General features: G+C 49.3%; 1 protein-coding gene across 6 annotated transcripts in view; it reads right to left on the bottom strand.

Annotated features, from left to right (window-relative positions):
• Positions 1-25,726, bottom strand: part of Smurf1 (SMAD specific E3 ubiquitin protein ligase 1) — a 91,557-nt gene that overhangs the window by 51,676 nt on the left and 14,155 nt on the right. Inside the window, exon 1 of one of the 6 annotated variants that reach the window (XR_010056420.1) lies at positions 584-25,726. This exon is cut by the window's right edge and continues 12,103 nt beyond it. The exons of the other annotated variants lie outside the window; for them this stretch is intronic. The gene's annotated coding sequence lies outside the window, so the exon portion shown is untranslated. The remainder of the gene's footprint in view (positions 1-583) is intronic. 6 annotated transcript variants of the gene reach the window in all.

The following is a 25,726-nucleotide window of genomic DNA, read 5'->3' as shown; positions in this document are numbered from 1 at the left end:
CAGGAAAACGGCAGCTAGAGATGCCAACTTTGTAATCGACAGAACTGAAACCCTGCAGCTTATGTCAGGGCAACGCTTCCTCTGCCTTCTGTGTCACCATAGTAATGCTGGAGACACAGATGTACTGAGCACATCTGCTCTGTACAGGGTTCCAGGGCTTGAACTCAGGCACACACAGCACACTTTTACCTGCTGAGCCATCTTACTGCCCACTCCCCTTTTAAGAGAAAAAAAATTAAATGCCTTTATTGGAAAAGAAAAACCATAATTCAGGAGACTAAAAAAAAAAGAGCAGAGCACAGTGTTCTCCATTCCTGGGCCTGGCCTTCATCAGGTAATCAAAGGGGAGCTGGGGAGGAGGCTTTAGAATCCCCAGCACCCAGGGAAAAGTCCAGCACACCTAGTGCCAGGAACACAAAGGAGGATCCCAGGGAATCCCTGGCCAGTCACTGTTACTAACCCACTGAAACCCAGGTTCTATGAGAGACTGTCACAAAACAGAAGTGGGAGAGTAAGAGAGCAAGGCCTCCAACATAAGCCCCATGTAGCCTACCCACCCAGGATGAGCAAAAAGAAATATGACCTTGGCTAAGACACTGCTGACCTACAGAGGACGGAAAGCAGCAATATCTTCAAGGCAGTCCCTGGAGCCCTGGACTGGCAGCTCTTCCCAACGTCCCACGAGCATCTGAAGGCACGCGTACACTGCAGCCCTCGAATTCTCTCCGATGCACACCAGCGTTCAAGAGTCAAGAGGACCTCAGGAAAGATTTCAGCCCAATTCTAAACTAGCCACCTGCAAGTCTTCATCAAACCCCCTGGAGAGACTTTTATCTGAAGCACAAAACACCCAGCTCCTAGTTGTAAGCAGAGGTCACAGGCACCCACAGCAGCTTCCCTGGGGATCAGTGACAGGGTGGGTAAGTTGCCTAGCCCTGCTAGAACAGCCATAGTTAACTAAAGTCGAAGCCTGGAAGGCAACAGTGGAAGTGCTCTATTAATAGTCAAGCTGAGGCTGGAAATAGAAGACTGGAAAGGAGGAGTTCACAGCTCCAGTGAGGAGGAAACTGAGACATCTATGCCCTGGGAAGCAAAAGAACACACAGAGCCAGAGAGGCGAGGTCATCCTTCCAGCATTGTCCAGAGACGTCCAGATGTAAACAGACCCTGCACACTGTGCACACTGGCATGATCTTGAGGCTCTTGAATGGGTCAGCCCGGGTTTGTGTCTGTACATATGTGTGTATGTACACATGTGATCAGAGACTTATGTGCTGGTGTCTCCATGAATCCATTCTCCACCTTACTGTTTTGAGATGGATCTCCCACTGAACCTAGAGCCTGCCCTCTGGGCTGGGCTGGTTGGCTAGTGAGTCCTCCAATCTGCTCATCTCCACTCACCCCAGCACACGGGCAGAGGCATGCTGCTGTGCGCAGCTGTCCATGTGGAAGACTGTATTATCACACTCCAAACCAGACAAAATACATACACACCTTAAACATGTGCAGCCCATCTTGGAAGCATAACTCTGACATCTCAAACCCACGCGAATAGAAAAATAAAAACACTCAATTCAGATTTTCTTTTTCTTATTGTCACATAAGTGTGTACAAGCTCAGAGACCTTGACTGAGCTTGATACTGTAATGAATACTTTATTTTTTTAAAAAAGGTGACAAGGCTGGAGAGATAGCTCAGTGACTGAGCACACTCTGTACTCTTGCAGAGGACAAATTTGATTACCAGCACCCCAACCAGGTGGCTCACAACTGTCTGTAACTCAGGTTCCAGATCTAACTGTGCTTCTGGCCTCTGCAAGAACATGCGAGTGTGCATACACACAGACACACAAAGCGCGTGCGCGCGCGCACACACACACACACACACACACACACACACACACACACACACACACAGAGCACATGTTTAAAAGAAAACCCAAGTGGCTCTTTCAATAATGTCAAGATGGAATTCAGCTGGCATGGTGGTACATCCCTTTGATCCCAGCACTTGGGAGACAGGCAAAGGCAGAGGCAGGAGACGTCAGCCTGCCTGGTCTATATAGCAAATTCCAGACCAGCCAAAGCTACAAAATCTAAAACAAAAACAAAAACAAACAAAACAAAACAAACAAACAAGAACAAAAAACAAAAGAAAGCCTTGCCAAGAAAGTATTTGATTTCTACTATTTTTTCTCTTTGAGTATCTCACAATTAATATGATCTTAAAATTGCATGTCATTAACTTTATTGTTAGTGTATACCTCTCTCTCTCTCTCTGTCACACACACACACACACACACACACACACACACGTGTACATGTGTACCACTCAATCAATGAATAAATACAGTTTTTCAACTTAAAAGAATATGGGACTGGAGAGATGGCTTAGCGTTAAAGAGCACTTTGCAGGGGTTGGGGATTTAGCTCAGTGATAGAGCGCTTGCCTAGCAAGTGCAAGGCCCTGGGTTCAGTCCCCAGCTCTGAAGAAAAAAGAAAGAAAGAAAGAAAAAAGACACAGAAAAGTGCTTACAACAAGTGCCGTTGGCCTGGCTGGATGTGTTTGCCATGAATTACTGCAGTAAACACATGGACCTCGTGTTAGGACATGACGAAGCAGAAATCTTCACAGGTAGAGATCATGTCAGGCACCAACTCCAACCCATGACTCAGGGTACCTTAGATATATGTATAGAAACCACATTCTTTCCATAACCAGACCCTGCAGACAAACGGATGCCAAGACGTGACAGACGACATTTCCCAAAGCTGTGCATAGACCTTCCATTTAAGGCAAGGACGCTCTCATCTGTGCTGTTCTGTACACTCGAGGACACCGCCTAACTTGATGGTAACTGCTCTCTCTCACTGCCTCTCACACAACACTGAATGATACGCACGCTCACAGATGAAATCTCTCCATTAATGGGGAGGATGATTGGACGTGGGATTCGGTTTTTTTTCCCCCTTTGAGACAGGGTTTTAGTATGTAGCCCAGGCTATCCTTGAACTGGCAAGGTTCCGCCAGCCTCAGCCTCTCAAGTGCTGGGATTACAGGCATGAGCCATCACGAGACTTCTTGTTACAGGAATTTCTAGAGCAGGCAGGACAGCTCAGGTGGCAACGGCTACCAAGACTGAAGACCTGAGTTCAATCCCTAGGCCCCACATGGCTAGAGGAGAAAACACACTTTGCTAGCTGTCCTGTGACCTCCACATGTAGGCCAGGGCAGAAGCACATGCCCCGGCACACATACATGTACATATATATGTATGCACATGCATATGCATATATAATTTTTTAAATTAATACAATTTTTTCTAAAAATAAGAAATACACATCTTGAACCCCAGATCTCAGGAAGCAGAGGCAGGCAGATCTCTGTGTTTGAGGTCACCCTGGACAACACAGAAGGACCCTGTGTTAAAAAAAAGGGGGGGAAGGGAAATTCCCTATGGGATATTTCTACGACATTTTCATCTTGAGGAAAATATTCTGAAAGGATGAATCAGTTTGAGTCACATAGAGACTGCTCGTTTTTTGTCTTTGCCCAAATAAGGGAAGTAACCGAGCATCTGATCCTAGAGCAACCCTCCAGTTGCAGTCTTCCTGTCCACTTAGCAGCACCTCTGTGCCCTGTCTTGACTGGACAACAGGGCTTGGGTCACTGCCCCACACCATTTTCTTACACAACTATGTCGTTTACTACCCACCATGCACGCTCACTAAAGCACATGGCCAGTCTTCGAGAAGGCGGTTACGGCTGCGGGGAACTCCAAGCTATTCTACCCTCAACTCAGAGCTCTGTTGAGAGGCATTCAACTGTAGCTGACCCTGTTTGACGGCATGCCATGGGGCATCAACAAGAGCAGGAAGCAATGCTCTACAGGGGACTCTAGTGACAGCAGCAATGGCTGCCGCCCAGGCTGCTTGCTCAGACCCACGGCTGCGCTTCCTGGACACCCAAGCCTGTCACTGTCTTTTCCTGCCCTTAGTTTTGGTGTCTAACTTTCAACTATTCTAGAGGCCACCGAGAGCCTTCCAATACTGTGTCTTCAGTGTAAGTTAGCCAAAGCATGATCTAGGGAGTGAGTTCTAGAACAGTCGGGATACATAAAGAAACCCTGTCTCCAGTGCAGAGGAGGGGGATGGGGGGAAAACATACATGTACTGGTGTATAAGTGTGCACACATGTACATAGACACACACATATATGAAGCTATGGCCCAGGGACACCTGCCTTGACAAGCAAAGGCCACATCCCTTCCTCAGGGGCAGCTCTGCGGCTGGTTTCCATGTGACAGGCTTGGGGGCCATAATTTCTATGCAAAACTGCAGAGAATGCACAAGCTACAGACAGCCCAGTTTCCCTCCAAGGAAAGAGCAAATGCATACTATACCCATATATGGATAAAAGCCATGAACTAATTAATATGCATACTGCATTAAGCCATGACTACACTACTAAAGCCTGTATATTCCTCTGTTATATGCCATGCACTGTTGGACATACTTTTATCTGAACCATCTAATTCTAGCAGTTAACCTGAAACAGGTAAGTAACTACAATCATCCCTACACTAACAAGAGGAGACTGAAGGACAGAGGCACCAAAACGGCAGTGCTAAGGAGCCTACCTTTGCTTGCTTGCTTGTTTTTCCAGTGCTGAAGATGTAATCTCTATACTAAGCAGGGGCTCTACCACTGAGCCACGCCCCCAGCCCCTCACTGGGGGATTCTAGGCAGGGGCTCTACCACTGAGCCACACCCCAGCCCCTCACTGGGGGATTCTAGGCAGGGGCTCTACCACTGAGCCACGCCCCAGCCCCTCATTGGGGGATTCTAGGCAGGGGCTCTACCACTGAGCCACGCCCCAGCCCTCACTGGGGGATTCTAGGCAGGGGCTCTACCACTGAGCCACACCCCAGCCCCTCACTGGGGGATTCTAGGCAGGGGCTCTACCACTGAGCCACGCCCCCAGTCCCTCACTGGGGGGATTCTAGGCAGGTGCCCCTCCTACCAAGAATCTGAAATCAAATAATGGAGATTTATGCCATATTCATAACCTCCACACATGTAGCTCTTCATGTCTGTCTTATAAACACAGATATCTGAGCTCTAATCACCAATTTTGAGCTTTCACTGCATTTCAGATGGGACCTAAATGGCAAACGGGCATTCACCACGCAGTTGGGTTCCCACAGACACCATCCTACTTCCACTGTGGCTTCCTTCTCTCATAGGAACATGAAGACTCAGTCCAAATGACCGCCTTTCCCTCAGCATACAAATGCCAACTGCTTCCTGCTCTGAGCCTTCCCCATGTGGAAGCCTCCCCGCCCCACTCCATATCCTTGTGATCTCTACCTCCAGGATTGTCAACTGCTACACCTTTACCAGCGTTAACATTCTAGAAAGCAGAGACTTCTGATCAAGGTCGCCCCTTTGTAAAGGATTGATAAAGCAGCTGTCAATTCACTACTGAGGTTAGCAGCATCCGGGTGTGTGAGCTTCTGTATGGAGATGTGATCCCCAAGAAACCAAGTGGGAACTCAAAGATTTCAGAGTTCCACCCATCATTAAACTGCCCCAAGTCCTCTGTAAATCTGATTTTTAAAAACCTACCATTAAGACACACACTGTGATTTGTGGAACTTTGACATTTATCTCAATGGGTCCTTTTATGGTCTGAATGTGCAGTGTGTGAAATTTGGGGAAAGTATTTGAAGTATTTGGTAAACACTGGGAACACAAGGTCACAAGAACCACAGGAAAATGGCCTAAACTCTGGCTGCCACTCCAGTGGCAACGGGATAAACAGGCTCCAGGCAGACAGGTGGCCCACTCTCACTCTAAGAATTCTCAGAACTTGTGCTGGGAATGCAGCTCCGTGGGCAGACTGCCTGCCCAGCACCCACAAAGCCCTGGGTTCATCTCCAGCACCATGTAAACCAGGAGGGGTGGCCACACATGTGATTCCAGCATTCAGGAGGTAGAGACAGAGAACCAGATCCAAGGACATCCTCAGCTACACAGAGTTAGAAGCCAGCCTAGGCAACACAATGCCCTGTATTTGGAGAGGTGGGGAGGCCTTGCCTGGTGCAGTGGTCCACAACTACAATCCTAACACAGAGGAAGCTCAAGGCTAAACCGGCTGAACCATGAAGGATGGGAGGTGGGGGTGGGGGCCAAAAACTATAAATGGCTTCCTGATCCTTCTGTCTTCCTTCCCTCCTAGCCAGCCTTGCTCAGATGACTCCAAGGTTGTCAACGTTAAGAAGCCCTTTCTAGTTGTCACCTATCACAGCACTGATCTCAAGGTTCCTGCACTGAAGACAAACCATGAACTTTGCCAAGTGTCTCAGTTAGGATTTTCGCTGCGATGACAAACACCACAGCCAAAAGCAACATGGGCAGGCAAGGGTTAACTTACATTTAAAACTCTCTGTTCACAGTTCATCACTGAGAGAAGCTGGAGCAGGAACCCAGAGGGAGGGAGGCAGGAGCTGACACAGAAGCCGAAGGACTGCTTGCTCCCCATGGCTAGCTCCCCATGGCTAGCTGGGCGGCTTGCTCAGCCTGCCTTTTTTTTTTTTTGGTTCTTTTTTTTGGTTCTTTTTTTCCGGAGCTGGGGACTGAACCCAGGGCCTTATGCTTCCTAGGCAAGCGCTCTACCACTGAGCTAAATCCCCAACCCCAACCTGCTTTCTTATAGACCCCAGGACCCCCCCCAACCCCCATCTATCATGGGACTGGATCCTCACAGCAGTCGTTAACCAAGAAAATGTAGCACAGGCTTGCCCACAGGCCAATCTGATGGAGTCATTTTCTTAACTGAGTTCCCTCTTCCCAGATCACTCTAGTTGTTCAAAGTTGACAAAACACTAGCCAGCCCACAAATAAATGTGGCAAATAAAAGAAACCCTAACAGTGCTTTAATTATCAACCCACAGGAGAAATAACAGTAGGATCTGTGACAAGTATTTATCATAGTATATCCCTGTGTCACCAGAAAGAACAAAAGTGACTAGTGACCCACACTGCTACAGAACAAGAGAGAAAATAGACATGGCAGCCTTATAAACACACACTCTCTCTCTCTCTCTCCCTCTCTCTCTCTCTCTCTCTCTCTCTCTCTCACACACACACACACACACACACACACACACACACACACACACACAATGGGCAGTATACTGTTTGAGGAAAACTAAAGTCTGGCGGTGGAAGACTGGGATCTGAACTTGAAATTGCTCCTGGCTGGGTTGTCTGGCTCATGACCCAGACGCATGAGCTATTCATGGAAACCCCCGGTCTCATATCCTCTATAAATGGAGACAGCTTCCCTTGAACACAGAGTAGGTGAGTGTCCATCCCCGGCAGTTCCCAGCAGCAGTGAGCTCAGGAAGCAAGGAAACTGGGCTTCCCCCAGGCTTGCTGAAACCAACCTAAGCGGCCATTGGTGACTAAAGAGGCAACCTTTTCTGCCTTCTTTTCAACCACAAAGAGCTGTCAAAAACTGTTTCCGCTCATTTCACCAGCAAACTTAATTGCATGGACACACAACTGTCCCAGAAAATGTGTGACAAGCCTACCAAAAGGATGAAAGACAGTGTTTAAGTGTGTGTAAGAATCCTTAAAACTCATTGCCCACAGATATTTCCAAACTCACAGGTTTGAGAAAAACCTACAAACAACCCCAAGAAAGCAAGGCAGGCCAGACGCATGTAAGAAGGCCATGCCCCGCCACACTTATGGGACACAGGCAATGACCAATGACAGTGTGGAGCCCAAGCAGGGGGCCCACAAGCAGGCCTTCCCTGCTAAGCCTTTGCACTCAAGGCCTGCCAGGCTCACTCAAGAGAAAGATTTGTTCCTTCTGCCTTACCTCCCACGCCCTGGCACTGATGTATGTAAGCCAGGGCCTCACACATGCCAAGCAAGAACCCTCCACCGAGTTACACCCCGTAACCCGCAGAGCTGTTCCACTGTTAAGCAGTAAGCCCTGAACACTGGAAACGATCTCTGTGAGCACACAGTAAGGACCCTTTGGTTCCGGAGGCCCCGCCTCTCTCTGCATGCCTGCCTCACATGGTGACCTTGAGAAAGTTTAGCTTTAAACGTCTAAAATAGACAGTGCAGTAGATTTCGTCAAACTAACCAGGGCACCTCTTAGAAAAGGGTCATAGGATAATGTCACCAGGACAACAGGCTGGACATGGAGCAGTTTTAGGTGCAAACAGAAACTGCGGCTACCCTAAAAGATGTCCACCAGAAAGAAAAGAAAAAAATTTCCTTTTTCCAAGAAATGATTTCCCCTGGGCCACAGTTGCCACAGCATGACGTACATCACTCATCTCCTGGTAAGCACATGACTGAGCATCATGTCCTGACAAAGGCCAGCTAACGCATGGACCTGACCACAGTCATTCTTCCAACGAGCTAAAGCAGGAACCAGCTCGCTCCCTGCTCTCTGCAGAAGGACCTGGGGCTCAGCAGTGCACCCAGCACACACGGGACTCTACAAGGCCACCTTTCTATCCAGTCGCTAGAGACCCAGCTGTCGGACTAACAATGTATACACTTTATTCCAGCGGCCCCTGTCACCTAGAGACATAAGCTTATCCTGACGTGATACGAGACAGTAAATTCACACCACAGAAAAGCATTCTGGGCACCCAGAAATAGCACGTGAAAGATGAGGCACTGGTCGATCTGCGGTTACCTGCTCCTTTGCTCTCTTCTCCAAACCCACCCTGCTATACTCTACTCTGGCCTGGAGCTGGCTGGCTGGCTCCTGCAAAGGAAGTCTCAGTTAAAGCACGATGGTTAATCTTGACTGTCACTGACTAAGAAGTGCCTAGGAGGGCTGTCGAGGTGTCTTGAACACAGGCCTGAACGAATCCCCACAGGGTATGAGGCGGGAGAGTGGGGTGGGGACGATGCCCACAGGTATGCTATGGCGTGCATACACCCACCCAGACATTAAACTTTTTTAAAATAAATAGTGCCCAAAAGATTGGTAAAATACACACGTGTGCAAGGGCTTTACCACATCATATGGGAACCAATGGCCAAGCCACTGATGGATTCAAAATTAGACTCTGGCTGTGGGAAGGTGGTGCTATGGAAGGAGACCCCTGGCTTGAGGGTGTGGGCCCTGGAGATGTGACCTTAGGGGCTAGGTCTTATCCAGGCCTCTTCCTGATGTTGTTCACCTCTACTTCCTGCCTATTCCTTCCCACCTTGATGAACAGAACCTTCAAGAACTGTAAACTAAAAGAGTCCTCCATCCCCTAAGCTGCTTCTCAGGTATCTGGGAGAGCAATGAAGTCTGGCTGGCATGCAAGAGGAGAGAAAGCTCCTTCCTGTTTCCCTGTTTCTGTCAGTCTCACCACAGCAGCAGCAGATGGTGTCTCCAGCCTCCACCTTCTCTCCTCACTCTTACCCACCCTTCCACACTCCTCCAAGACACCCTGCAGGCTGAGCTCCAGGCTGTCCTCCAACTGCCCTGGATGGCTGGAATCACCACAGGCACGAAGTAGCATGTGATAAAATCTCACGTTCCTTCTCCATCTTTAAAAACACGATGAAGAAGGCAGAAGAGTGTTCCCAACATGACAAGAAATATATATTTCAACTTAAAACTCAGTGCTAGGCTTCAAGGAAACAAGAAATATTTCCATCAAAGTTGGAAGCAGGCAAGGACAGCCCCAGAGCCACCGGCACCCCTCCACTGCTGACAACTGTCACAGGGTCCTAAGGACTCGCAACAGGACAAGACGGAGTATCAAAGTAAAACATAAGTTCGTCTAACATCACAGTTTAAACACAGTGCTTGCTTCAAGACCAGCAGCAGCACTGTCCTGAGGGATTCTGTAAGAAAGGTGGGCACACACAGTCTCAGTTCACAGGCGAGTGGTAGAAGATCTCATGTAAAGGAACACGTAATAAGATCATAAGATCCGCTGCTATAAGTGTGTTCGGTAACATCAACAGGAATTAAGCTTCCGATATGAAGAATTGAGCATTCGGGGGAAATCTAAACTGTGTCAAGAAAGATTTAACATTAGCACATTCCTTTCAAATTACCCCAGAAACCTAATGCAGCAAAGTAGCAGCCCCACTCTGGGAGAGATAATATCAACAAACAGCACGGAAGAAAATAACTCTGACCAGCCCCGCTCCCTTAGGATGCTCAACTTTACACAACAGATGCAGAACAAGCCTCCGTGGAGGTGCCACTTCTCACCTGCCAGACGGGCAAAATCAAGGTCAACAAAAGACAGTGAAGAAGTAGACTGGGATAAACATATGACCACACTTGCCACACAGGAATGCAACCCTCTAGGGCAGTTCTCAGAGCATGTATGTGTGCCTTTGGTCATGAGCCTTAACCTTTAATGGCTCCGGCCCGTGTGTGCAGTCTTGTGTTGGGTGTGCAGTCCACAGACACCATGTACAGAAATGCTATCTGCATGGCTACCCGGCGTGTCTCTGAAGAATGAGTGCTCCAACAGCATGGGATGGGGTGAGAAAACGCTGGCCCATCTAGAGCATTGCATGTGATCATAAAAATAAGAAAAGAAGAGGAAGAGAAGATGAACAAGACCTACAGGGAAACACTGAGTGACAGAAGCTGGATGATGCACTCCACATAGGGTACCACTGTTAGGGCAAAGACAGGAGGCAAACAAGTAGGTCTCTGTAAGTTCAAGGTCAGCCTAGTCCATACAGCAAGTTCTAGGCCAACCAAATCTAGAAAGTGAGACACGGTCTCAATAAAATAAAATAAAGGAAAATACAGAGGTTAAGTCAAAAGCCTAGGACTATAGTTTTAGCCTGTAACCTCTTTGTTTAAAAATATGATTTCACAATGGTGATGAGCACACAAAGTAAGGACATAGATTTGCAACCATAACAATAAAAATGGGAGCATGTTTCCCACAAACTACACCAACCACCCTGGCATTAAGTCAAACTAGTTATAAATTAAAATTTTAATTGTGGTCCATAAAATACACACTAAGAAAACAGTTTAAAGTTCACAATAAGATAAATAAAAAATGAATCAAAATGCTATAGTAGAAAAAATCTATTTACTATAATCAAAGCAGCAATGGAGGATGGAACGATGAGAAAATGTTAGACACAAAACCAAAGGCAGACTGAGACTGGCCATTGCACACACACCTATAACAGAGACAAACTAAGACTGGCCATTGCACACGCACCTATAACAGAGACAGACTGAGGCTGGCCACCCTGCACACACCTGTGACAGAGACAGACTGAGGCTGGCTACCTGCACACACCTGTGACAGAGACAGACTGAGGCTGGCCACCCTGCACATGCCTGTGACAGAGACAGACTGAGGCTGGCCACCCTGCACACACCTGTGACAGAGACAGACTGAGGCTGGCCACCCCGCACACACCTGTGACAGAGACAAACTGAGGCTGGTCACCCTGCACATGCCTGTGACAGAGACAGACTGAGACTGGTCACCCTGCACACACCTGTGACAGAGACAGACTGAGGCTGGCTACCCTGCACACACCTGTGACAGAGACAGACTGAGGCTGGCCACCTGCACGCACCTGTGACAGAGACAGATTGAGGCTGGTCACCCTGCACATGCCTGTGACAGAGACAGATTGAGGCTGGCCACCCTGCACACACCTGTGACAGAGACAGACCGAGGCTGGCCACCTGCACACATCTGTGACAGAGACAGACTGAGGCTGGCCACCCTGCACACACCTGTGACAGAGACAGACCGAGGCTGGCCACCCCACACACACCTGTGACAGAGACAGACCGAGGCTGGCCAACCCGCACACACCTGTGACAGAGACAGATTGAGGCTGGCCACCCCGCACACACCTGTGACAGAGACAGGTTGAGGCTGGCCACCCCGCACACACCTGTGACAGAGACAGATTGAGGCTGGCCACCCCGCACACACCTGTGACAGAGACAGACTGAGGCTGGCCAACCCGCACACACCTGTGACAGAGACAGATTGAGGCTGGCCACCCCGCACACACCTGTGACAGAGACAGGTTGAGGCTGGCCACCCTGCACATGCCTGTGACAGAGACAGACTGAGGCTGGCCACCCTGCACACACCTATGACAGAGAAAGACTGAGGCTGGCCACCCTGCACACACCTGTGACAGAGACAGACCGAGGCTGGCCACCCCGCACACACCTGTGACAGAGACAGATTGAGGCTGGTCACCCTGCACATGCCTGTGACAGAGACAGATTGAGGCTGGCCACCCTGCACACACCTGTGACAGAGACAGACTGAGGCTGGCCACCCCGCACACACCTGTGACAGAGACAGACTGAGGCTGGCCACCTGCACGCACCTGTGACAGAGACAGATTGAGGCTGGTCACCCTGCACATGCCTGTGACAGAGACAGATTGAGGCTGGCCACCCTGCACACACCTGTGACAGAGACAGACCGAGGCTGGCCACCTGCACACATCTGTGACAGAGACAGACTGAGGCTGGCCACCCTGCACACACCTGTGACAGAGACAGACCGAGGCTGGCCACCCCACACACACCTGTGACAGAGACAGACCGAGGCTGGCCAACCCGCACACACCTGTGACAGAGACAGATTGAGGCTGGCCACCCCGCACACACCTGTGACAGAGACAGGTTGAGGCTGGCCACCCCGCACACACCTGTGACAGAGACAGATTGAGGCTGGCCACCCCGCACACACCTGTGACAGAGACAGACTGAGGCTGGCCAACCCGCACACACCTGTGACAGAGACAGATTGAGGCTGGCCACCCCGCACACACCTGTGACAGAGACAGACCGAGGCTGGCCACCCCGCACACACCTGTGACAGAGACAGACTGAGGCTGGCCAACCCGCACACACCTGTGACAGAGACAGATTGAGGCTGGCCACCCCGCACACACCTGTGACAGAGACAGGTTGAGGCTGGCCACCCCGCACACACCTGTGACAGAGACAGACTGAGGCTGGCCAACCCGCACACACCTGTGACAGAGACAGACCGAGGCTGGCCAACCCGCACACACCTGTGACAGAGACAGATTGAGGCTGGCCACCCCGCACACACCTGTGACAGAGACAAACTGAGGCTGGCCACCCCGCACACACCTGTGACAGAGACAGATTGAGGCTGGCCACCCCGCACACACCTGTGACAGAGACAGATTGAGGCTGGCCACCCCGCACACACCTGTGACAGAGACAGGTTGAGGCTGGCCACTGCACATGCACCTATGACAGCTGTCTGCACAGCAGAGACAGGAGGATTATGAGTTTAGAGACCAGCCTAAGCTACATGGTGAGCTCTTGTACAAGAATTTCTTTTTTAAATTGATGTGTGTATGTGAGCCTCCATGAGTTTATGTGCACCATGTGCACACAGAGACCCTTAAGAGTCAGAGGGGGCATCTCATCCCCTGGTATGAGGTATGGGTAGTTGTGAGTCCTCTAATGTGGGTGCTGGAAACAAATCCAGTCCCTACAAAAACAGCAAGTGTTCTTAAGTACTAAAATCTCTCCAGCAAAACTCTCCAAAAATAAGGCACGCACAAGAACACAATAAGTTAAACTCTTTGATTAAAGGTAGAGCTTGCCAGGACAGATTACAACACATGATTCACAATATGCTGCTGGGTTACCAGAGATCCCTCTTCAATCCCGAATACAAACAGGCTGAAGGTGAAATGCTAGAAACAGTTCATCTCCACAAAATGTGACCTCCAACAAATGGGACAACTGTATTAATGCCAGCTCAAAAACACTCGAAGCCCAAAAATTGTCACAGGGACGACCATTCTTTTGTAGTGATGAGTAGGTCCATTTTCAAGAAGATAGAACAATGACAAACATGTATGTACACTAAGTACAAAGTCTCAAACACTTGCAGGACAGACTGGCAGAGCCATGGGCGAACACATGGCCCTCCAATGGCTGCTGAAGATGTCAACTCGTTGGAGTAATAGACAGAAAACCCATATGGGTCAGCAAGGAAACAGAAGACTTACACAAGATCATAGAGCCGACAGCTCTAACAGCTCCAGAATACCCAGCAATAACAGAGGACACATCCTCATTAAGAATGGACAGGACAGGGGTTGGGGATTTAGCTCAGTGGTAGAGCGCTCGCCTAGCAACCGCAAGGCCCTGGGTTCAGTCCCCAGCTCCAAAAAAAAAAAGGGTGGACAGGACATTCTCCAAGGTGTGACTAGTTAGGCCACAGACAATTTCAATCAAGTTTAAGACACTGAAGTCATTAAGCACCTCCTCGGCCTGCAGAAGGGGATGCAGAGCTGTGCACTCGTGAAGTCATTAGCTTTCTCCTCATCCTGCAGGAGACCGGGATGTCTGCACGAGGCAAATAAGCAGAGCATTTAACTCCAGGGAACAGACCAGGAGAGGGGCTGGGAGGCGGTGCTCTGTGCAGATGCGTGCACCGAAGCTAGATCCCTAGAAAGCCGGCCACTGTAGCACACCGCCCTAGCCCAAGCGTCCTACTGGGGATGGGAGAGTGCCCAGGACATCTATCTCCAGACAGCCAACCGGCCAGGCCACAGACACGGTAGTGATGGGACCCTGTCTCAAACAGGGTAGAAGGCAAAGTCTGACACCTACGACTATCCTCTGAACTCTACATGAGTGCCACGGCACGCAGGGACAGCGACGAGGCAAATTAGAAATTCCCCAGAGAAAGAACTGAAGACGAATTATCGCAGTGCTTAAGACACAGCAGTGCAGGCCCAGCTGTCAGTGCCGTGTCTGCCTGCGTCCTTGGGAGCACAGATGCAGACGCTCCTGCACAACACTAGCCAGCTGAACACAGCCCTGTGTGGAGAGCCCTAGTACCACCTCCCAGGGATGCACTCCAGGAAGAAGAATGTCATTCCATATACAGAAGGCAGGGGTATAACACATTGTATTAGAATGGGTGTGTGTGCGCGCGTGCGTGCGTATAGATGTGTGCGAGCGTGTAAAACTGTGGTATAACCAGAAGTAAAACAGAAAGGGCATCTGCAGAGCCCATAGCTGACATCACATGCACTGGGGAGGGTCTGGATTACCTCCTTCTAGGAATAAGACTAGATTGTCTGCTCTTGTCAAACAACAGGCATTCAGATCAGAAAGAAATCTTCACACAAGAATGATGCCACACACAGGGAACCCTAAGGGACCCATACATAGAAACACACATGCAAACAGAACACCCATACACAAAACCGAGCCAACCGAGGAGTGAACTCCGTGAAACTAAATCCAAATGTACCCTACACACTAGCAGTGGCAAACCATAATGAAACCAAGGACAAGGACATCTACAGTAGCACACAAAAGAGAAGAACACAGATGAACAAACTCAACCAGAGAAGACTCACAACACACTCTATAAACTGCCACCCACTGCTGGGAGAAATCAAAGATGGCGGGACAGAAGGATAGCCCATGTTCATTAACAGTCGGAGTTAGTAACAGAGAAACGGCAACACACTCTGAGTCAGCCTGGAGACCAAACAACCTCTCCCTAAGCCCCAGTTTCCTCTTAAACACAGGAACTGTACCCTCCTGCTAAAATCCATATGGAATCACAGGGATTCCAATCAGCTGCAGCTAACTTGGAAAAAACACAACACAACAAGAAAACCACTAAGAAGAAAGGGACTTTCACCCCCTAGGTCAAAACTTACCGAGAAGCTACCATAACAGGCAAACAGATCAACCAGGGTGAAGTATTACAGCCCAACAGAAGACAGTGAGTCCAAAATAAAAACTCATGAACACCCACATACATGGAGTACTTATGGGCTAGACTGCCACCAAATCCTGTGTGCGCCTGTAAGTATGTGTGTGTGTGTGTGTGTGCGTGCCTGTGTGTGTGTGTGCCTGTGAGTGTGTATGTGTATGTACGTGTGTGTGTGTGTGTGTGTGTGTGTGTTTCATGCTGGACCAGTACTCGCCCCTACTTTTTGAACATGTTGTATTTATGTGGGGATGTGGACAGTGCCACAGCATGCACATGGACTTAGAGGACTTAGAGAGTCAGTGCTCTCCTGACACCACAGGAGTTCCGGAACTCAGTCATCAGGCTTGGACAGCAAATGCCTTTACTCTCCAAGCCATCTCACCAGCTCTCCCTCCCAACAGAGTCCCCAGGGATGTCCACAAAGGCAGCTCTCCCAGCCCCATCTTCACTCTCAGCTCCCGAGGGAGATGCGCAGCGAGCGGCATGGAAGCCGGTGAGTCTGAAGAAGCGCTGCTTCCGTGGCCTCTAAAGGAATCTAAATTTAGGTTCAAGACTTGCACCACCCTTGCCAGCCATGCTGCTCAGAGCCCACACACGGCAGTGTGTCAAGAAGAGACACCCAACTTCCAAACACAAAGCAGTGCACGGAGGCTAAGGAAGGAAGCCTGAGCTTCCCAGCCTAACACCCTGGCTCTGCCCTTACCACATCCTAACCAGTGATCCAAGGGGCCAAAGACACATAAATCTTTTGGCAAATGGGACAATAAGGTAAAGGGAACAGTCTTTACAGGGCTTTTCCTGACAGCGGGGACTGCTCTGTAGCAGTGTCAGTGAGGGGGGGATGGGTCACTTATGGGACAAACTTGAAAATGATAATGTCAAGATGAATGTTTTGGTTTTTTTTTTTTGGGGGGGGGGGTTGTTTTGTCTTGTTTTTTGAGACAGGCTCTCACTAAGTAGCCCTGACTGGCCTGGAACTCCAAATGTAGAACAGGCTAGCCTCAAACTCACAGAGATCCCCCTGCCTCTGCCTCCTGAGTGCTGTGACCAAAGGTGCACCAGTACTGCCATGCCTGGCTAGGATTAATGCACTCTTAAAAAAAGAACACGAATACTAAGTTAAAACCTGATTGGGGATATACCGTTACCAACTTAAAACAAGAACAGTCCATATTCTTCTAAAATTATCAACCTATCCTGCTCCAAAGGAGCTTCTCTCTTGCAAGCTGTGCAGAAAGGAAAGAAAGAAGTTTCTGGTTGTTAAGCCTCCTCACCCCACCCCTAGACCGCTGGGAAACATTCCTGGACTGGGCTCCCACTCTGTGAACAAAGCTGAACCCCTGTAAACAGCAGCCCAGGAAATGCCTGGGGTCTCTGGCCACTAGGAGAAAGCTTCCTGGTGCCCCTGCCCAATAGGTCTCCTCACAGCCCGTGGCAGCAGGCTGGTGTCCACTCACACTTCACCAACACGGCTGAGAGATCAAACTTCAGCACCACAGCCAAGAGGAGTCTAGACTCCTGGGCACCAACACTCAGACAAAGCCAAGGGCCCGTGGGAATGAGTGTTGCTGGCAGACAGGTTCCCACCTGGGGCTACTGTACAGCTGCCCTCACTGTACCGCCTAGGACATTATCCATGCCGTTAGCAACGACTGCCCGGGGAAAGACAGGGACCAGAGTGGCCAGCTTTTAGTTTTCATTTGATTGGGGTTTTTTGGGTTGGTTTTTGTTGTTGTTTGGTTTGCTTTGTTTTCTTTTTTGGCCAGGGTCTTGCTATGTGGCCAGGCTGGTACTGAGCTCACAACTCTGCCTTAGCCTTCCAAGTGCAAAAACTGCAGGTGTGCGCCGTCAGGCATGGCTTACATCTTCAGAATTCTGGAAACATGACTAACCTTACCCGTTCACACACAGGCAAACTCAGTCCTAGAATCAAAATTTCACGTCCCTTCTCTCAGGGCTCTTGGAACCGATCCCTCCAGGACAGATCAAAGGATTCCCAAGCTGACTATAACTGACTATAAGGGTCTAGTTTGGATACCCAAGTTCCATACCCAGCACCACAGAAAACCCAGCCCAAGCATGGTGGTGCAGGCTTCTAATCCTAGCATCTACCAGCAGAGGGAAAGAAGAGGCAAGGTTCGAGGTCCATCTGGGCTATGTGTATCAGACACAATCTCTCCTCCAGTTCCAGTTTGTACAGTTAAGAAGCCAGGGCACCATGCAGCATTTAGCGTGAGTCCACCTTCACAAAAACACCTCAGGCAAGCAAGCCCGGGCAAGGCCAGTCCCTGCTGGGAGCTAAGCATCCACTGCTGAGTGCGTGTGTGTGTGTGTGTGTGTGTGTGTGTGTGTGTGTGTGTGTGTGTGTGTGTGTGTGTGTGTGTGTTTCCTCAGGGAGCCTTGCCACTCCGATGGGTAGGGAGGGATTGTCTGAGCTGAGAGATGAACCTCCCAATGTGCCCAAAGGCAGGGGTGTGAGTTAGAATGGGCCTCAGACTCCACTGCCCTGCGTGTCTCCAAAATGGGGACGGGAAACCAAGCTGCCTCCGAGGTTGGTAAAGGAGGAAACGGGATGAGGGCGAGCAGCGCACTTCCTGCTCAGGGAAACAACAGGAACCTAATGGTGGACAGAGCTCTGCTGTCTACACTGCCAAGTCAGTGTGCTCTCCTGCGTCTGCCTTGCTGCCTTAGAGATGGGATCTGCCCGGCCGGCCTCCGATTCTCCATGTAGCCAAGGATACCTCTCATTTTCTGGTCCCTCCCTGCGCCCCCTGAGCACAGCCATGCATCGGCACACGTGGTTTACATGCCAGGGATTAAAAACCCCAACAGAGGGGGTTGGGGATTTAGCTCAGTGGTAGAGCGCTTGCCTAACAAGCACAAGGCCCTGGGTTCAGTCCTCAGCTCCCAAAAAAAAAAAAAAAAAAAAAAAAAAAAAAAAAACCCAACAGACACGTTCACCTTAGAACACACTGAATCAGGGGCTGGAGAGATAGCGGGCTCATTGGTGAAGAGCATTTGCTGCTATTCTAGAAGAACCTATTTTAGTTTCCAGTACCCACACCAAGCGGTTCACTCGTGCCTGCCGCTCCGGCTCCCCGGATCCAACGCCCTCTTCTGGCCTCTGGCACCGTATGCTAATGCACATCCCCACATGGAGTCACAGATACATATAATTTTTAAGACAAAACACTTAACTCTAACCTTGTTTCCATAAAAGGGGGCCATGAGAAAAGCTCCCCCAAAGAATTATGTCCTGATCCTGAAGCATAAAGCTAGCCCTTGATGGTATCCCGTTCTAGAATATGTGTGTGTGTGTGTGTGTGTGTGTGTGTGTGTGTGTGAGAGAGAGAGAGAGAGAGAGAGAGAGAGAGAGAGAGAGAGAGAACCAAGCACTGGATGTGAAAGCAGCATGGCTGTAGCTTGAGTGGGCCGGTGCAGATCGGAGGGAAGGGAAACGGAGAGAAGCTTCTGGAGGTTCTGCCTCCCCACACTAAGCACTCAAGCCTGCACACTCTAGCCTTCTCTAGCCTTCCCTGTAGTATCTGAGTGCAAGTGGATCAGGCCCTGAGCCAAAAAGGGAGGGAGGAAGATCACCACACAAATACCAGCTTACCACCCACTGAATGAGCGCCGTCCAGATCCAATTAGAACTTATGAGATGGGTTTAAGGAAGCAGACACAGTGAGCCAGCAGGATTGTCGAGGAAGGCCAACTGCACTTCCAAAGCCTTGGCCTCGGAGGACACTCATCAAGCCCCAGGCTAGGCTGGCAGCCAACAAGCCTCAGGGACCCTCCTGTGGTTCCAAAGCATTCGAGATGATGCTGTCTGCATAGGTGCTAGGGCCTGGACCTGGTTCCTCAGGCTTACATACAAGTACTCCTCCCCATCTCTGCCATCCCAGCCCAGTGGCTGCAGTTTTTCTAGTTACCTTTCAATCTTCTCTAACTACAAGGCCCAAACCCAATCAGGAAATTAACTTTGTACAAAATATGGAACTGGCAACAGTGTTTCCCTTCTCTACCTCAGCCTTTCCTCTTTCACCTGCCTGACCGCCTAGCACTAGTTATTAAACAAGTGTCTTTCAAAAGACTTAATTTCAGGACAGGAGAGATGGTTCAGTGGTGCACACTGCTCCCCTGGAGGATCCAACCTTGACTCCCAGCACCTGCTTGGGGCACCTGCTTGGGGCACCTGCTTGGGGCACCTGCTTGGGGCACCTGCTTGGGGCACCTGCTTGGGGCACCTGCTTGGGGCAGCTGCTTGGGGCACCTGCTTGGGGCAGCTCAACTTCCGGTACCTCCAACTTCAGGGGGAACCTACACCTGACCTCTACATGACCCAGCACATTATACGCATGTACCCACATACACATACATTGTTAAAAGCAATAAAATAAGTTTTTAAACATATTTTATCAGGTTGGGGATTTAGCTCAGTGGCAGAGCACTTGCCTAGCAAGCGCAAGGCCCTGGGTTCGGTACCCAGCTCCAAAAAGAAAAAAAATATTTTATCTTATGTATTTATCTATGTGGGTATGCACATGTGAGTACAGTGCCTGTGGAGACCAAGAGAGGGTGCTGAATCCCCCAGCACTGGTATTAGCTAGACTGTGTATTAGATATGGGTTTGTAAAACACCTGGGAGACTGTCAGCCTGCACTTGAGGAAGCAGAGTAATGAACGTGACAAGTCCTACTTTGTGGAAGGGGGAACTTATTCTCTCATTAGACAACAATCTGTCACTAGGCTCCTGTCCAAGTGACAGCAGCAGCAGAGTGAGGGCTCTGTGTGTCCTTCCTACCACTCCCCACAGCTAGACGGCAGCCAGGCCGAGGTTAGGACCCAGGTCCTTCACCTCTGGGCCTGGGGCCTACCTCTCAGCCATCCCATTTGCTAAAGGATTGCGCCCCTTCTTTCCAATCCCCTCCCTGCTCCAATCCTCAGCTGCCACCCCTTCCCACTTTGACCCTTCACCTCTGCTGACCCCGAGGCGGATACCTTTGTGCACAGTCCCTCTGCCCATCCAGGCCTTCCCACTGCCCTGAGAGTCACCTCTCCAGCAGCTCAGACCCCCAACCTTTCCCTTCCAACCTAACACTTTTTAAGGCCTCTCAGCTTTGTCAGCATCTCCCACCTCTGTCCTGTGACTGAACTGGGAGCACACAGGAGCTCTGTCAATTCCCTTCATCCTGTGAGTCTGGCTTGCAAGGAGCCAGCCCATAGATGTGGCTTCCATGTTCATTTTCCCTTAGATATAACCTGACAACTCCATATTCTAATATAAAAATCATGTCCAAGAATGAAGATTTGAACTCCAGTAAAATAATACTTATTTTTCCTTTATATTTTTTAACAAGTAGGTGGGGGTTTTGGTTTGGGGGTTTGTTTGTTTTACAAAACACCCATTGGAGCATATTGATTTGCGGGGAAGGACTTTAGTGTTTGTTTAAAATTGTTATTCTTCAATTAGATGTTCTTTGTCTTTTAACAAACTATCAGATCATCTGAACTGGGTTCATTCAAAGTATCATGCATTTCACAGCTGCCAAAAATGAACAGGCTGTATCAGTCGGGAGGGGCTGAGATGACAGAAACAAATTAATATAACAAGGGCTGGCTCCCGCTCACACTGCCGTTCCGGTGCCCAGTACCAGTCGGCTAGGGGAGGACAGGAAGGAACATCTCAGCTCCAGATGATCATGGGAACCCAGGCTGAGAGAGAATCCATCATGATACAGAGCCTCAGGATACTCCACCACAGAGTGGGATCACGTAACCTCTCGGTCCCAAAGGGGGATAAGCCACCTCCCACAAGCTAGTCCCACTAAACAGCAAAGCAATCAAGAAATGGGAAAGAAGACATGGGTCTTACTGAGCCACTCAGGCACACTCCTTTGTCAACGTTACCTGAAAAGGCAAAGGCTAGGGTGACCAGTACCCTCATCTGCAAGCTCCTGGGGACTGAAGTCAGCCAGGGCTTGTGTGGGTCGAGCCAGCACTCTAGAACAAACTGCATGCCAGTCCTTGGTAGCCCCCTCCATCACTGGCAGGCACTGTCTATTTACAGACGCTAACTAAAATAAATTCCAGGCTATGAGGCATTCACTTCTGATTAATGAGTCCTTCTTTTCTAAGTAAAGCTCAGCCTATGCTGGTGTTTGAACTACTGAACTCTTGACTCACCCTGCTGGGGCTGAACCCATGGGGCAGCACCAGCAAAAGCCTGTTTCCTGCAAAGCCTGCTGGGAAGCTTCGGTCTAAGCCACACTGATCCACAGGTGATGAGAAGATTCTGGCTGGTTAACTCTCCCCCGCAGAGAGTAGTTTCCCTTTTATTTCAAATTAGGTGTCATTTTCTCTTCCTCTCCTAAAGAAAAGTCTATTTTTGATCCTATTATGGTGAGCCCTATACAAAATTCGGCAAGTAAACCCTGTTGGGTTCTTTATTTGAGAAGACAGCACATCTATTCAGGATGCATTAAAACATAAAACACACATTGGTTTGAGTTTGGTTGTTGTTGTTTGCTAGTTGGATTTAGTTTGGTTTTGGACAGGGTCTTACATTGCCCAGGCTGGCCTCAAGTTGCCCAGGCTGGCCCTGATCCCTCCTTCTTCACATGTAGGTGCTAGGGCCACCTACAGACATTAAGTCACCACATCAGCTGGAATCACCTTTAAAAAACTATAACCAACATCTTCAAATCATACTCCAGTACAAGCTGAGCATGGTATCACATTCCTGTCAACCCCAAACATAGGACCCTGAGGCTACCATCAAGACTTCCAGGGGTTGGGGATTTAGCTCAGTGGTAGAGCGCTTACCTAGGAAGCGCAAGGCCCTGGGTTCGGTCCCCAGCTCCGGAAAAAAAAGAAAAGAGAAAAAAAAAAAAAAAAAAAAAAAAAGACTTCCAGGCCAGCCTGACCTACATAGTAAGATTCTGTCTCCAAAACAAGTTTTTAAGAATTCAAAACTTGGGGCTGGGGATTTAGCTCAGTGGTAGAGCGCTTACCTAGGAAGCGCAAGGCCCTGGGTTCGGTCCCCAGCTCCGGAAAAAAAAAAGAACCAAAAAAAAAAAAAAAAAAAGAATTCAAAACTTTACATGCCAAATGTGCTCAAGACAAAGTGGCCCAACAAGGTACCTGCCCCTCCTGTGGTTGTCTTTAAGGTAGAACCTGGCAGTTTGGAACCAACGGAGTAAGCCACAAATAATGCAGGAAGTCAGTAGGTCAGGCCCTGGAACAACTTCTGTGACTCATTGGATACTAACACTAAGAAATGGATCTCTTTTTTTTAAGATGGTGGGACCCGCCTTCAATCCCAGCATTCGGGCAGGCAGGTGGATCTCTGTAAATTCCAGGCCAACCAGACCTACATGATGAGAGAGACACTGACTTTAAAAGCTAGCTGTGTATGGGTACCATCCATGGCACTCAACAGTCAGGCTCTTAATAGAAACGATGCCGCCGGGCAGCATTAAAGGAGTGCCCTCCTTTAATCCCAACGGAGGCAGAGGCAGGCAGATCTGAGTTGGAGGCCAGCCTGGTCAGAGTTCCAGGACAGCCTACATTAACCATGTAATGGGTCCTACAGCAACTCTACCACACCACGCGGCTGCTGGGCGGCCTGGGACTCAGCCCCTGCAGCACACGACCCATGGTTAACTCACAGTGGAAACCCAGCTGTGCAGGATACACCGCTCTCAAACACCAACACTGTTCTCCAGAGCTGCAAGTGTTTGGAGGTAGCTAAGGTGTTTTCCAGGGCGGGCTTTCTGCCAAGAACCCTGAATCATTAAAAAGGTGATGGGCAGCACCGCCCCCTCCCCCGCCCCCGCCTTCAGCTTCCAAACAGGTCTGTCAACAATCCCTACAAGGTTTCTGAAAACATGGCTCAGACACATATTTTTTCCTAAAGAAAGCCAGTGAATACCCTTATGAGGAAGGGGGAGAGGGAGGAGATGGCGGGGGGGGGGGGCTTATGGACGGGAAACCAGGAAAGGGAATAACATTCAAATTGTAAATAAAAAATATCCAATAAAAAAGAAAAGCAAATGATGCCCCATGCCTCTCTGGAGGGTCATCCAACCCTTCACTTAAACCTAAGATAATTCATCGTGTTAATTTCCAACACTGCAACCCACAGGACCAAACCCAATGTCTAGTACCAGAGAGAGAGAGAGAGAGAGAGAGAGAGAGAGCGAGAGAGACAGACAGACAGACAGACAGACAGACAGACAGAAGAGACGAGAGAAGGGGGGGAGGGAGAGAGAGACAGAGACAGAGAGACAGAGAGAGAGAGAGAGACAGAGAGAGAGAGACAGAGAGACAGAGAGTCAGAGACAGAGGCAGAGAGAGACAGATAAGAAAGAAACCGCACTCTCCCCGTGCTGTGTCTAAGCTGAGGGCAGGTGGCATTACTCCATGACATGCAAACAGTCTTCAGGACTTTCAGTCAGAGGACCCACACGCCACCTACCACCAACCCGGACTTTGGCTCGTCTGATGTCTTCCAATGGATGGTGGATTGTCATTGCTGGAGTTTCTTTTTTAGTGGCACACAGGCAGGGGTGTGACTCTCAAAGTCACACTGGATTCCCTGAGATCAGGTAGTAGGAACAGCACCCGACCCCTGTGGAGAACTAACTGGGTCCCAGCAGGATGTAGGGATGTCTCCTTCATCCCAAACTTTCAGCTACTTCTAAGTATCCTTCACACACATCTCTTGCTTCTGGTTCTGGTTCTGTTTTTGTTTTGTTTTGTTTTTTTTAATGTAGCCATGGCTGCTGGACATGATGGTGCAAGCCTTTGATCCCAGGCGGAAGCAAGTAGATCTTTGTGAGTTCCAAGCCAGAGTTACATAGCAAGGCCCTGTCTCAAGATACAGATTGAGAGATAGATCCAGATACATAGACAGACAGACAGACAGACATGACCAGGCAGTAAGGATGGACATAGACTGTCTAAAGCAGTGATTCTCAACCTTCCTAATGCTGCAAACTTTTTATACAATTCCTCATGTGGTGGTGACCCCCAACCATAAAATTATTTTTGTTGCTACTTCATACTGTAATCTTGCTAGTGCTATGAATCATGATATAAGTCTGTGTTTTCCAATGGCCTTTTGGTGACTTCTGTGAAAAGGTCATCCAATACCCAAAGGGGTCATGACCCACAGATTATGAGCGACTGGTCTAAAGGCTTAAGATGGCTCTCCCAGGCCATGCTCACCTGAGTTCAATCCCAGGCCAGCATGAAAAGAGAGAACTGACTCCTGCAAGTGGCCCTGTGACATCCACACAGATGCTGTGGCATAGTACACATCAATAAATAAATGCTCACACACACCAAGAACAAGCCAGGCGCCCCGGTTTTCAGAACCTGAGAGGCTGGGTAGCAGGGCTGCCCCAAGTTCAAGGTTAGACCTACAGAACGAGACCCTGTCAAAAGGAAGACATTCACTCTCGGTTTTGTTCTGTTGCTATTTTGAGACCCTCTTACTATGTGGCTCTGGCTGTCCTGGAACTCAGTATGTAGACCACACTGGCCTCGAACTCGCAGAGATCCATCTGCCTCTGCAGGATTAAAAGAGTGTGTACCACCATGCCCAGAGATTCTAGCATCTGTGTGTGCCTGTACCACAGCCTCTATGTGGAGAACTGAGGGCAGCTTGCAAAAGTCCGTTCTCTCCTTCCATGTGGGCCTGAGTGAACTCAGGTTATCAGGCAGGGTTAAAATCATTTACCAAAAAACAAAAACATACATACATACATACATACATACATACATACATATTTGTTGTTGTTGTTTTTCTTTTTTTTTCCTTTTTTTTTTTTCCCGGAGCTGGGGACCGAACCCAGAGCCTTGCGCTTGCTAGGCAAGTGCTCTACCACTGAGCTAAATCCCCAACCCGAAAAACCTATATTTTGTATAAAAATCTAA

This window comes from Rattus norvegicus, chromosome 12, assembly GCF_036323735.1.
Source record: "Rattus norvegicus strain BN/NHsdMcwi chromosome 12, GRCr8, whole genome shotgun sequence".
NCBI classification, from domain to species: domain Eukaryota; kingdom Metazoa; phylum Chordata; class Mammalia; order Rodentia; family Muridae; genus Rattus; species Rattus norvegicus.
The sequence above is the reverse complement of the archived record's forward strand: the minus strand, read 5'-3'. Positions and strand labels throughout refer to the sequence as shown.